The sequence below is a fragment of the Ambystoma mexicanum genome, chromosome 7p, assembly GCF_040938575.1.
Source record: "Ambystoma mexicanum isolate Mex_15411 chromosome 7p, UKY_AmexF1_1, whole genome shotgun sequence".
Classification (NCBI taxonomy): domain Eukaryota; kingdom Metazoa; phylum Chordata; class Amphibia; order Caudata; family Ambystomatidae; genus Ambystoma; species Ambystoma mexicanum.
This window is the reverse complement of record NC_090939.1, coordinates 748,833,196-748,847,992: the sequence shown is the minus strand read 5'-3', so window position 1 is coordinate 748,847,992 and position 14,797 is coordinate 748,833,196.

The following is a 14,797-nucleotide window of genomic DNA, read 5'->3' as shown; positions in this document are numbered from 1 at the left end:
CATAAGTGGCAAAGTGACTAGCTGAGTTGTGGATTCACTATGAAATTTCCTCAATGGAATTCCAATTGATATAACCGTAAGTACTGCTGTATGAGTAATCAATATGGTGGTTGATTTGGGATATCTTCTTTATGGTCCAGCATATTTTATTATCATGCTTATTAGAAAACGGTGCTCCCATCTTCCGCACTTGGCATTCATTACAGGCAAGGGCCAGTTTAAGTGTTAAAAAGGTATGATTGCTTAAATTATTATGTTTTATGTATAAATGCTTTACATTTACAAAATCTTTAATGCCAATAAAACGTAGTCCAAGGTGGCAAATTTCCTTCCAGATTTCCAAGTATGATTGCCAGGTATGTCATCCTGAACACGACTGTTCAGCATGAAAAACATGTGATTAGCAATATATTTCAGTCATTTAATTCCCTGTCAGTGCTGTTACGGCACGCTCAGATAACCTCAGGAATGATAGTAGGGATAGCATATTTCAAAACAATGTTGTTTTATGACTTCCAACAGTGTGCATTGAAATCATCACCCACTATGTATGTAAGATTGTGTGATTCATGTGCGTACAAATATTACATTTCGTCTTTCAATTCCATTACTTCTCTGGTGGGTCATAGACACTTAGCAACAGCAGAGTTTCTCCGAATTCCAAAATTAGAAAAACTGCCATAGCATAAGGAACATTGGACTTAAGTTCTATTTCCTTAGTCTCAGATTTACATGTAAGCCCTATTAAAAGACCACCACAAGGGTGGCCCAGTTGACCTTCAGTGGCTAACCAAGGAAATATAATATATCCATCAATATGTAGATTATATGTAAGCCAACATTCTTGTAATAATAAAATAACAACTTCCTAAACAGCGATTGTCCTTGCAGTTCCTTATTAAATGTCTGTGCCCCCCAGTATTCCAGGACTTAATGATTAGTTCATTAATCCCAATGTTAGGGTCTTTTTGCTATCGAAGGCTGAAGCGTCCCAGGCAGTCACTCCCAATTGTCTTCGAGCATAGGGCAATTTTATGAAACTCAGCCAATTCATGGCCATCAAAGGTTTCCTGAGTATACAGGTCATATCCCATGAGCAGAAAATCAGTCGCAAAAGACATAATGTATTTAGCAATATATGAAGATTTATAGTGTGCCAGAAAACTATTTTGACATTGTAATTTTAGTATTTCCACCCAGTCAGTATTGGCAAACAGAGCTAATACAGATGTGAGCTTATGGCCCTTAGGAACGTGCATTTGGAATGGATGGGATCACACCAGAGTAATTCTGAGTCCAATTAACCAAACCAACTCAGGAAGATGGCAAAGTACTGTTTTATTATCAATTATCTAAAACAGGGAGGTTACAACCAACATCAACGGACATACGCTCAGTCTCTCAATGATCTCCAAACAAAATGTGGTTCTTATACACAAAAAGTGTCAGAGTGACATCATACTACGTGGCAATAGTGAAAAACCTATCAAGGGTCAGGATTGGTTAAGAGACATATCTAAGTATACATTTCTATAGGAGCTAGGATTGTTATTGGCTGTCCGTTATCAGGTGGACAACCTATGCCTACCTTTAAAAACATGTCATTTCAGAAACAACATTAGATACATAGTTTCTCATTGGTCTTCAAACTATAAGGTCCTTCATTATATGGAATGATATAATTGGATGGCACGCTAGTGCCATGTGTGGAACATTCGGTTCATTTAGCAGCACGTAAGCCCAGACCAAGGTTCAAGGAATAGGCCATGAAACTACCTCACCACCCAATTAGCCCAGCATCTCTCCTCATTCAGGCCTTCTTCTTGTACTTAGCCTGGCAGAGTATCCTTGTCTTTGAGAATGCACAGGAGTGAGGGCACTTGCTATCGTGCCTGGAACTCAAAGTTCAAACACTATTATCATCCTTGTCTCACGTGACAGGAGACCATGCTCTAAATGAATTAAAGCTTGGAATCCTTTGTGTTCTTTTTTGCACCTTAACGTGAGAAGGTTCATCCTCTGCATATTCGTTCTCCTTCAGAATAGATAGCTGACCTTCATTTCTAGAATCTTGACTTCAGGCAAGGCAGCCTCGCCACGCAGATCTATGAGCTTATTATTCTTGCTGTGACACAGATTTCCATACCCGCTTCATGGTTTCTGGCTTACTTAATTCATAATACCCATGTGCAGTTTCTATGTAATTGCGGCTTCACCTGCATCTTATTCATTACTCATAGCCAGCTTCTATGATGACTTAATATACGGGCGTTTTAGCGTCTGTACATTTATTGAACAGTTATTCTCTGCAGCACTTTGTGCATGTGTAATCTTCTTTTATACTTGAGAGTTCACTTGATCCTTACTTCGCCAGTGGCCCTCTAGAATCCATACATCATCTTCAGCCAGTATCTTGAGACGTCATTCACATTTTCTTATGATGTCACTAGCTCCTCTTCTTTGCTCTTTCTCATATTCCTTTAGGGAGTTCCTCCGGCAGGTTGTTGTCACATTCGATAAGGTTCTCTTAATTTGTATCTTCTTCTAAACACTCACTGCGATATTGGCACAACGGCTGGTGTTAAACACGGCACAGTGTCATGTCTCCAAATCAGGAGACGTTGGGGGGCGGGATCGCCTGCAGATGTATACAACTGCTCCTCTACATTCCCCCATCTGGTCAAGTGCTCAACCACCTCCTCGAGTCTCTCTGCTTCCTTGTATTTTCTCTTGAAGAAGTGTTTCTTGGACGTCCATATTTTCATCACCCCTCTCAAGGTGCCCGCCATTTTAATGTGTTCATCCACACTCCAGGTCATGTAATTACATTGTTCATTCGGGATACAATAGATATAACGTCCCACATATTTTGTATGATACTTTGGATACCAGAACTTTGTTCCTTCAGGTGCTACAATGCTGGTCTTTATGTAATCTCTGACGGTGTCATCAGTCAGCTCCTTGGCTTCTGGTTTATCCGTGGCTACAATCATGATCTTCATTTCTTCCGCTTTCTTTGCCTTTTTGATATGATATGACATGGCATTTATAACGCGCTTATACACAAGTGTTTCAAGGCGCGACAAGGCGAGGGAGGGGAAACAGAGGGAGGACAGAGACAGCAATCCTACTAGGCCAGGTGACATTGAGATCGCGCAAGTGCAGGGGAGGGAGAAAGGGGAAAATGCAAGGGGAAGGGGAGGGGACAGTACAGTACATAGGATAACAGTAAGATAAATAAGGACGATAAACATAATAAATAACAATAAATAAAAGTGTGGCACGCTGGTGGCAGTGCAAGGGCAAGTGCAGACATCAGGTGTCAAGTGCTAGTAGGGGCTGTGGGGATACAGAACAGTCCCTGAGTGCAGGGGTTGCCATGGGGCAGTGCAGATGTGCAACTGGTGGGGAGGGGACCTGGGCCCGAGATCAGAGGTGCCAGATAACCAGTGCAGTTTCAGATTCAGCTAGGAGATCAGCAGGGGAGAGGAGGAGAGAAAGCAGACGCAAAGAGGAAGGTCTTGAGGTGCTTCCAGAACCAGAGATGGTTCTCCTCAAGTTTCAGAGGGGCAGGGAGGCTGTTCCAGAGGGAGGCCCCAGCAGAAGAAAGAGATCTACCACCAACTCGCTGTTTGGAGAAGCGACTGACCCTGAGGGAGTTGGGGGTGGATGAGCGAAGAGATTGAGAGGGAAGGTATTTAGGAAGAGAGAGTTGAAGGTATTGAGGCCCCAGGCCCCAGTAGGCCTTGTGGACAATGCAGAGGGTTTTGAACTTAATCCCCACCACCACTGGGGGCCAGTGCAGCGATTTCAGTCCTCGAGAGATAAAATCCCTGCTCTTGAGGCCAGTGCAGAGATTTCAGTCCTGGAGAGATAAAATCCCTGGGCTAGCAGTCCTGTTTTGGATGAGTTGCAGAGGGCGGAGAGTAGAGGCAGGCAGATTTAGAAAGAGGCTGTTGCAGTAGTCCAGCCTAGAGAGAACCAGACCTCTGGAGACAGTGAGCTTTGGGGAAAGGAGAGGAAAGGGAAAATACCTCTGAAGAGGTGCAGCTGGTAGTGTCACTTCTTAGAGACATCAGAGATGTAAGAAGAGAAGGAAAGTGTGGAGTGGAAGATGACCCCAAGGTTTTTAGCATCAAAGGTGGGAGCAGGACAAGGGCCAAGAGAGGCCAGACAGAGAGTAACAGGAAAGGAGGGAGCAGGTGTGCCGATGAGGATAATCTCGGTCCTACTGGCATTAAGGCAGAGATCATTGGCGGTGCACCACTCCTGGATGGCTGACAGACAGTCAGAGATGAAAGAAGGAGAAGAGATGGCGGAAGGGAGCCTAAAGAAGAGTTTAGTGTCATCCGCATAGCGCTGAAAGTTGGGGCAGAGAACGGCAATGCAGTGGCAAGAAGTGCCAGGTATTGGTTGAACAGCCAGGAGAGAGGTTAGACCCCTGGGGTACATGACAGCTAGAGATAGAGATAGAGGAGAGGAAGGACCCAAGTTGGACCTGGGAGGGTCGATCGTAGAGGAAGGAGGTCAGCCAAGCCAGGGCCTGATTGGTGACACCCAGGTTATCACAGAGACGGTGAGCAGGATGGCATGTTTGACCATGTCAAAGGCAGAAGAGAGATAAAGTAGGATGAGTACACAGAGGGTGTTGGAATCGAGGTTGGAGAGCAGGTCTTCACGGATGTTCAGGAGAGCCATTTCTGTGCTTCTGGCAGCTCTGAAGACAGACTGATGGTCATGGAGACAACCAATAGATTCAGTGTGAAGATTAAGCTGGGAGATTGCCAGCTTTTCCAGAAGTTTGCCCAGGAAAGGAGTGATGGAGATTGGACAATACTTAGCCGGGCAGGAAGGGTCGTAAGAGTTTTTTTTAAGAAGAGGGTGCACAAGGGAGTGATTCAGGGGGGAGGGGAAGACACCAGTGGCGAAGGAGTGGTTGCAGACATCAGCCAGAGAAGGAGCCAGGGTGTCAATGTGGTCATTGATGGTTTTGGAGGAACAGGGGATAACCTGTTTTGATGAGACTTTCATGGATCAGACTTGTCTAGAAACCTTGTCTGAGGAAAACAGGAGAAAGGCAGAGAAGGAGGGAGGAGAGGTGGCCGCAGAAGGGCCAGGGGAAGAGCAGGGAGTAGGGGGATGAGGAGGAGTGGAAGAGTAAGAGGACAGGATGTCCTGCGTTTTAGAGATGAAATGAGAAGCCAGGGCTGTGCAGAGGGCCTGGGAGGGGACAGGATAGGTAGAGACTGCAGCAGGATTGACCAGCTCCTTGCAGAATTTAAAGAGTTTGACCGAGTTGTTAGATGCCGCGAAGACGCAGGATTGGATGTGGGCTCTCTTCTTGGTGCGAACAGAGAGCCGGTATTGCCTTTGGAGCAGGCGGCAGGCCAGTTTGTCAGAGGATGTACCGGAAGCATGCCATTTCCTCTCAGCCCTGCACTTGCATTTAAGGATGATGAGGTCTGAGTCACACCAAGAGTTGCACTTGGCTTTGGCCTTCAAGCAAATCCTCATGACAGGGGCCAGAATATAGAGAGTATCAGATATAGCAGAGTGGAGCATGGAAAGGGCTGTGTCAGGGTGTGAGTCAACCAAAGGGGGATGAGGGGTTGAGAAAGTGGTGGCGAAAGCCTCAACTGACACACGCTTCATGGGTCGGATAACCAAGAAGGTAGGTGGCAGTGCTGGAGTTGGCCTGGTCTGAGAGGTAGAAAGGGTAAAATGGGAGGAAAGGAGAAAGTGATCACTCCAGGAGAATGGAGTGGTGAGAGGGATTGAAAGGGGTCTGAAGACATCAGAACACCGAGGGTGTGTCCTGCAGAATGAGTCGGGCCAGAGGGGAGAATAGAGAGTGAGAGAGAGAGTGAGAGAGAGTCACAGAGGTCCAGAAAGAGTCCAGAGGAAGGTCAGGAAGCATCCAGGTGGATGTTGAAGTCTCCAAGAAGGAGGAGTTGAGTGGTTGAGACCAGGAGGGAAGAGGAGAGGTCTGCCCACTCAGAGAGGAAGGTGGAGATCTGACCATGTGGCCGATAGATGGTAGCCACAGTAAGGGAATGGCCAGGAGAGAGAGAGAGCCTACAGACGAGGCATTCGAAAGAGGATAAGGCCTGCCTAGGAATGACAGATGCAGGAATCCACTCAGGGAAGATTAGGGCTACACCCCCTCCGGAACGGTTGGATCTGGGTGTGGAGAGTATCTTGTAGCCATCAGGGAGGAGAGTGCCAAAGCTTGTGACAGAAATGGCCGTGAACCAGGTCTCGGTGAGACCGAGGACATTGAGGTCAAGTTCTTCCAGGAGGCGACAGATGTCAGTGGAGTGTTTGACAGCTGTGCGAGAGTTTAGATTGGCAATATGGAGAAGGTTGGCATCCTTGAATGACTTTCGGAGAGGGGTACAAATCAGAGGTACACCCTGCGGATATGTAGAATAAGCCCGAGAGGCGGCAGAAGAGGAAGGAGGAGAGGGCAAGTTAGCCAGGGAGGAGACAGCAGAGGGAGGCGAGGGAGCAATGGAGGGGAGAGAAGGGACAGCAGGAGAAGAAAGGAAATTTATGAGGCACGGAAACCGTCTGCCAAAGAGGAGGAGGTTGACTTCAGGGACTTGGACCAAAACTGTGCCATTCAAGTAAACATTAATGATAACCTTAGATGAGTGGAAGTAGGCAAGGAGGGCCTCCCACCGGGTGCCTCCATTAATGGGAGAAGAAGAGAAAGGAGAAAGCACAGAGACCATATGTAGAGTCCATAGGCCTGGCGAGGTAATGACAAAGAGGATGTCGGTGAAAGTTTGCCTGGAGGAGGCACTGGTATATGTGTCAGCGATACGGAGGCCTGGGTTGGAGACCAAGATGTCCTTTTTAAACTTCTTCCTACCAGATTTAGTGAAGAGAGCAGAGTTTGAAAAGATAGGAGAGACAGAGAGCACCATAGAGTAGGTAGGGAAAGGAAAGAAGAGGAAGTTAGTGGGAAGGGGAGAACACTAGGTAAGGCCACAGGGCAGGGTGCAAGCAGACGGGACAAGTTGATAATTGGTCAAGACAACCGGCACTTAGATTTTAAATACTTTCACAATGCAATTTTAAAAACAGGAGAGAAAACACACCTAAGTTTGAGAGTACTGAATAGTGGTCAAAAAGGCCTAGGTTTCAAAATGCAATTTTAAATACTTTCACAATGCATTTTGTTTTAAAACAGGAGAGAAAACACACCTAAGTTTGTGAGTCCTGAATCATGGGGGAAAAAGGCCTAGGTTTCACAATGCAATTTTAAATACTTTCACAATGCAATTTCTAAAACAGGAGAGAAAACACACCTAAGTTTGAGAGTCCTGAATAGTGGGAAAAAGCCCTAGGCTTCACAATGCAATTTAAATACTTTCACAATGAAATTTTTAAAACAGAATAAACACACCTAAGTTTGAGAGTCCAGAATAGCGGGGAAAAGGCCTAGGTTTCACAATGCAATTTTAAATACTTTCACAATGCAATTTTAAAAACAGGAGAGAAACCACACCTAAGTTTGAGAGTCTGCTATATGGATAGGTTTTCAGGGTAGAGTGAGGTTCAATACCTAACCCGGGCCACTCCTACCTTCCTTAGTCACTGCTGGTTGACTGCTGGCAACTGACTTCCCCTGCAGACACTAGCTGGAGCTGCCATTGAGAAGCCGCCCTTTGCCTAGGGGCCCTTAGCCACAACGGCTGCCGGGCAGAGGGCTGACATGAGAAGGTCAGTGATGACCAACAAGCACACCAATCAAGATAGGAGGGCTCGGAGCAGGGAAGTGGATGCTGGGGAGGGGGTGGTATGGAGTAAACCAGCGGCGCAGGGAGCACGAGGAATCAGAAAAAATGCCCAGGAAATAACACAAGAGGGTCTCTGTGCTCACCTGCTGTAAAGCTAGAAATGGCGATATCACACTCTAGCAGGGAAGGAGGTCAAATACACAGCGCACAGCCACCAATCAAGGGAGGGGCGGGCGGGCTGGGAGGTGTGAGGGCTCGGAGCAGGGAAATGGATGCAGGAATGTGGGTGGGAGGGAGAAAACTAACGGCGCACAGAGTGTGAGGAATCAGAAAAAATGCCCAAGAATTAACACAGGAGGGTCTCTGTGCTCACCTGCCATAACACCAGAAATGGCGAGATCACACACTAGCAGGGACGTAGGTCAAACACACCGCGCACAGCCACCAATCAAGGGAGGGGGGTGGGTTGGGAGGCAGGAGGGCTCGGAGCATTGAAATGGATGCAGGGGAGGCAGTGGGAGGGAGAAAACCAGTGGCGCACGGACCACAAGGAGTCAGAAAAAATGCCCAAGAATGAACACAAGAGCGTCTCTGTGCTCATCTGCCGTAATGCCAGAAATTACGAGATCATACACTAGCAGAGAAGTAGGTCAAACATACAGCGCACAGCCACCAATCAAGTGGGGGGGGGCGGGCTGGGAGGTGGGAGGGCTTGGAGCAGGGAAATCGATGCAGGGGAGGGGATGGGAGGGAGAAAACCAGTGGCACACGGAGCATGAGGAATCAGAAAAAATGCCCAAGAATGAACACAAGAGGGTCTCTGTGCTCACCTTCCATTTTATGACATTGTGCAATTATTATCCTGATTCCAGAGAATCCAAACATGATCAGCACCAGTATTGCTCCATGAAACATGCATACATTTGCCATCCAAGGAGGAATCCATGCGACTAGGAATGCAAACCAACTGTCATCTTCAATGCATCTGTCTCTTCCTCCATCTTTGTGTGCAGGTCTGTTAACATCGGTATGACCTCTGTCAAGGTCCCATTCTTGCCATCGTGAGAAGGTATGAATGTGCAACATGATGGGCTGATCTTAGTGCGAACACCTCCTTCCATTGCTGCGATCATGTCAAGGACGTACCTTTTCTGGAGGGTCATCAGTCGTATGGCCCTCAGCTCTTCTTTTATGGCGTTGAATCCTTTTATAGTAGCATTGATTGTCTGCAGAAGCTCCCACCTGGTGATTTGTAACCATTTAGCATTCACCGCTGTTTGAAATCCAGGCATAAATATAGATGTCATTATCATAGCAGTCTTGCAGAACAACTTGTATTCATCAGGAATAGCCTCATAGGCCTTTATTGATTAGGATGAGAAATAATTCTCTCTTTTCATCCGTCAGAGTTCAAGTGCTCTTCTTTTTCTCAAATGGTCATCCATCTTTGGGAATTCATCAATGTTTAGATCGCTCTGGGGAATCACCAATGCTGGAACATGGATGAACACCAAGGAACATACTCCACCCCAATTCCTGGGTAATTTCGTATATGCTCTAGATCTGCAGGCCCACTATTGATCCATTAGAACAGCTATCCCTTTTCTGATTCCTGGAACATCAATTGTTGTTTTCTTCCCTTTATTCTGTCCAACATAATTCTTTCCATGACCCCAGAAACACATTGTCACATTACCCAATGGTACTACAGCTGCTGGGCCTCATTCGTCTTCCGCCAATGTCAAAAATTTTGAGTACTTGTCCCACAACTTCAGACACTCATCATTCACCTTCTGTATTCCTTGTATAGCTTCTTTCCTCGGCAGATGAGCTGCACAGGACATAATTCCATCTTCCCATCCTTTACTCGTGCTAACTCGTCCATAGATCAGCAGCTGTGATCGTTCCCAGCATCCAGGCATCCAAACTTTTTCCATCATATCAGAGCAGTTCATCCTCTTAATTTCCTCGAAGATCACCTTATCTTATCCTACAGCCGGATAAAAAAACATCTTGTCTGTACATCCAGGCTCCTTCTCCTTTACTTTACTTTACTTTAGCTTATTTGTAAGGTGCTTCTAAGTGACCCGGAGGAATACGGGCGTCAATAAAGCAGAAAAGGGACAAGTTTTTAGCTGAGTGGTCTTAATAAGGTCATCTTGGTATGGGAACTGACATCTTATTCTCCATCGCAGGGTTGCCCAACTCCCTTGGAAAAGTCCCTGATTAGTACATGCTGCAAGATGGCTGAGGCATTTTGCATTGGCTGCTGACACCTCCTTTGAAATGGAAGTCTTTACTGTATTCATGGCATAGGGGATGAGAGAGCAGACAGAGCAATTCTCATCAGACGCTCTTTCCCCCCACCTTTTTCATGTGCAGATACCATATTTTGTTCATATTTTTTTTTGTTTGTCTTTGGTTACAAAAACCTTTTAGAAAAAGAAAAACATATTATCAGACAGAAACAGAAGACATAAAAATATAATTAAAATATACAACCAAAATAGCAAACTAACATATCTCATTACAACAATCAGATTACTAGTAAAAAAAACAGATAAGGATTTGGAACCATTTCAAAATGTAAAATCATGGCGAAGTGGAATGCAAGAAAACAAAATAGAAGAGCTTTCAATCTGTAAACCAAACTGAAGCGAACATCCTTTCAGTCATAGTGCAAAAGCAGAACAATCCCGAACAGCACTTTTGCAAGGGAAGTCTTTTCGAAGTACAATATTACTTCTTTCCAAAACCTGTATCACAGAGATTGTTAGAGCTGTATCATACCCAGAGATCAGTATGTTCGAGAGCATATCAGAGAGTATAACCTCTTCTCCACCCACAAATCTAGCAAACAAGGCTGATCTAACTGGCCAGGTGCCCTCACACTCCATCAACAGGTGTTTTAAGGATTGGTTTGATGGATTTTTACAGATGTCACATAAAATATGAGTAGCCTCCCCTTGCCCCCCTTTTGGCAAGGACCTCTCCAGTATGTGCCAAATTAAAACGAATTCTAAGAAATTATTTCCTAGCCTTCCAGTCTGGGAACTTGACGCGATATCTTGGGAGGGACCCCAGTTTCTTGTCAACTTTCAGTAATGAGTTTGACCACATATTTTCAATTGTTGTGATCCAATCCATCAGCTCTAATGCCTTTTTGGCTTTTGCAGGATTGTTGATCAGTGTCTCAAGATCACTATCTGCCTCATCGAGGCACTCCATGACCTTTGTTTCTAGGTTTCACAATATTTTCGATTTAGAGTTCCAGATGGGCCTTGATATCTGCATATAGCGTGTTTTCCTGAACAGTAATGTTAAGACGGAAGAGGGAAACCAGTCTCCATTCTGCCAGGACTCTCAGCGACCTCAGGCCCAACTCAAATCTTAGACTGGAGATAGAGAGACTGGTAGGAAGTCCAAGGACTCTCTTCCAAACTAAGCCTTCCAATTTGTGCCAATTCATGCTCCAGAGGAACAGTTTAGCCTCCAGGCCATAAAAGATCACTGGAATGACCTTTGCTGTATAATATTTTATCAGGGGGAGGATTGACAATTTTGAATATTTGAAGAATACCTTTTTCATTTGTGGTACTAGCTGCATGATTTTACTCTGCACGTCTAGCTCCAACTTACATAATGAGGGTGACGCATAGACCATTTACCTCAAGTAAACAACTTCCTCCACTCTCGGAATAGCCTGCCCAGCCAGTGTCCATTGGGAATAAACAACCCTTTTGCGTGCATGCCTGAAAACAACAATATTAGAAATTAGTGGGTTAATGGAAAGTCCATTCACCTTGGCATACTCGCCCAGCTTATTGAGGAGACGCTGCAACCCCACTGCTCTATTATCCAGCAGGACAATATCGTCGGCATAGGCCAGCCAGTGAATCTTGGTCCCATTGATCACCGGACTGGCCAAAGCCGACGATTTCAAAAAGGCACCCATGTCTGCCAAGTACAGATTAAAGAAAATACATGCCCCCAGGCAACCCTGTCTGACTCCTCTCTCCACCCATATATTATTCCCCAGGTGAGCTGAATTGTCTAGATAAGTATTAATCCCCTTGTTATCTTACTCTGCATCCCTTTTGCGTCATCTAACATACCCATAGAGATCATAGTGATCAAAGAAATTGTCATCATTTGTACTCATAGTAGGGAAAATCATAGGCGCTCTTTCTTTAATGGGACCACTAGGATAATAGAGACTGTGAAATGTAAGGTACAAAAATATTAAGAGAATACACATGCATATGTATATTATGCATAGAAGTCAGTAGAAATATTTGATGTGCCATCCCAACGCTTGCTGAGCTCGTGCTCGCTCTATAATCACACTATGTTCCTCACAAATCATTTTTAATACAAATATTCAATTCTTTTACATTTGTAACTGTAACTGTACAATCCGTTCATTTGCTTGTGGATGATAAGCAGAAGAAAAAGTGTGCTTTATGCTCAATAGAAGTCCTATTTTTTCAAATAACTCATTGACAAAATGTGGCCCATTGTTGGATCTCAGTACTTCGCACACACCCCACCTCAGGAAGAATTTGTGCACTAAATACCTCACTGCGCAAGTGGCACCAGGGTGTGTACATGGACCAGCTTCGATCCACCTAGAGAAGGGACAAACCGCCACTAATAGATACCTGTATCCACTACATGCCTACAACATATCGACATAATTGATATGTAAATGCTGAAAAGGACCATTCGGTCAAGGTATTACTCCTCTGATTATTCTCAGTGTATGCCCAGCAGTAAACCTTTGACACACTATGCAATTCACCATGAACTGTGCAACGTGTTCCAGTAAATTGGGAACAAACCAGTCTTCTGCAATGTTGGCAGCAAGACTTTCTCGGGGTAAGGCAGTTGTTCAAGAGCAACTTTCAATAATGTTGCTGGCTTCACTGGCTTTACAGTGCTTTCCTGTCGCCATAATGCTTCCGTGGGGGATAAAGAACACCCCCTATGTTTCCATAGTTCTTGCTCCTCTTGCAGGGCTCTAAACCTGAATCTCTATTAGTTCCATAATTGATAGCATATTAAACCATTTTCGTACAAACATGCTTCTAGTTAATACTTCTTTAGTATCTTCAGTATCAAAACTCGGAATGTCTGGCGAGTATGCAACCCTTTTGGCTTCTACATCTGCGGCTTCTTTTCCGCGAGAAATAAAATCTGTTAGTTTATTATGGACTGCACAATTTATGACCACTATGGCTACTGAGAGTTGTAGTGCCTTAATGAGCCTGTCCAATAAGGACGCATGTTGCATTGGAGTGCCGTCTGTGCTGAGGTAGCCCCTACTTTTCCAATGTAACAGCCCTGCATGTACGGTTGATGTCACATAGGCGGAGTCACTGTACACCGTCACTTCCTACCCCTCATGTTTGTCAAGCCTGACAGTAAGCGCTACGAATTCTGCTGCTTGTGTTGAAAGGTGAGACGGTAGTCTTGCACTCGCCACTACCTCAAATTCACCATTTAACCTGTGTCTTTTAGAGAAACCCTTTGGGTTTCTCTAAAATGGCAAATAAGGCATGTTCCACGTAAAGAGTCATACAACAGCCCGCAACAATACTTGAGAACTTCTCAATTGCAAATGCGACAGCATGCAAAGATTGTTCACACAGGAAGTGTCCCCTCACGATAGGATATAAAATCCTGCTGTAATATGCCAAAGGTTTGTACCCCAATGTTGTCCTTTGTGTGAGTAATGCTGTCATCACTTCCCCATTTGTATGTGAAAACAAATACAATTCCTCGCTGTAGTTGGGAATCCCTAAAGCTGGAGCTGTGCAAATTGCTCTTTTCAACTCCTCAAATACTTCCTCCATTTCTTCAGTCCATTCTATTTTTTCCTTACCAACTTGTGCTTTCTTTAACGCTTGCAAAGTGGCTTTTTATACGTGATGTAATCAAAAACCCAGGCTCTGCAACAATTGCACAAGCCCAGAAACTGCTGCATTTGCCTCACTGTGGTTAGCTTTGGTGTCTTCATAATACCTCAGCTCTTTCAGGTGTCACTTGCTTTCCTTCATGTGAAATCAAATGGCCTATGTACAACACTTCTTCCTGACAATACTGTAACTTCTCCTTGTCTACCTTGTATCCTTTGTTTGCTAATATAGTAATTAACCGAACAGTCTTGACTGCATTCATCTTCTGTGTTACCGCAAATCAGTATGTCATCTACGTACTGAATTGCCTCACTTTTGAGCTCAATTTTACCAAGATCCATTTGTAGGACCCTGTTAAAGATTGACAGGGACTCACAATAGACTTGAGGTAAATGAGTATGTTTCAGTCTTTTTTGTCTAAACGTAAAAGAGGTCACGTCTTGTGAGTCCTTATGCAGCGGGATCACTGTGAAATACTTAGCTTCAACTGAGATACTACACAATATCGTCGCAGAATTAGGAAACTCTGCCTGTACAATATGATTAAGAGGGCGTAATTCCTGGATAAATCTCCATGACCCCCCCCTTTAGATTTCTTAGTTGGTTATACCACAGTATTGCATGATGGTTTTGATGGCAATAGGATTCCCTGATTCAGCAGTGCTGAAATAGTCTGGAATATGCCCTCATAAACTTCTCGGGACATAGGGTATTGTTTTGCTTGGGGTAAAATTGCTCCTGGCTTAAGCTTTATTTTAACTTCCCCTATTCCCTTCAATAGACCTATGTCATAGGGGCCTGTGGTCCATGGGACACTTGGCACCTTTTCTAAATCTTCCTGCAAAAATGCTGGTTGTTGCTGCATTATCGCCATTCGCTGTGGGATTTCTCTTTTCTCGATCTTTATCCAATATGTAATGCTTGTAAAGAACTCCACTTTGTCATTGATATGTTCTTCTCTAAACATATCTTAATCTGTTATTTCAGTCAATATATATCCCTCTTCAAGAGCTATCATTGTTCTCCATGATCTACCTTCATCATCCACCCCTTCAAGCATTGCTATCTATTCTCGTACTATAGCTGCTTCCAGTTCTATAGGAAAGGTCTGTCTACCTTCCTCATCCTAAGAAC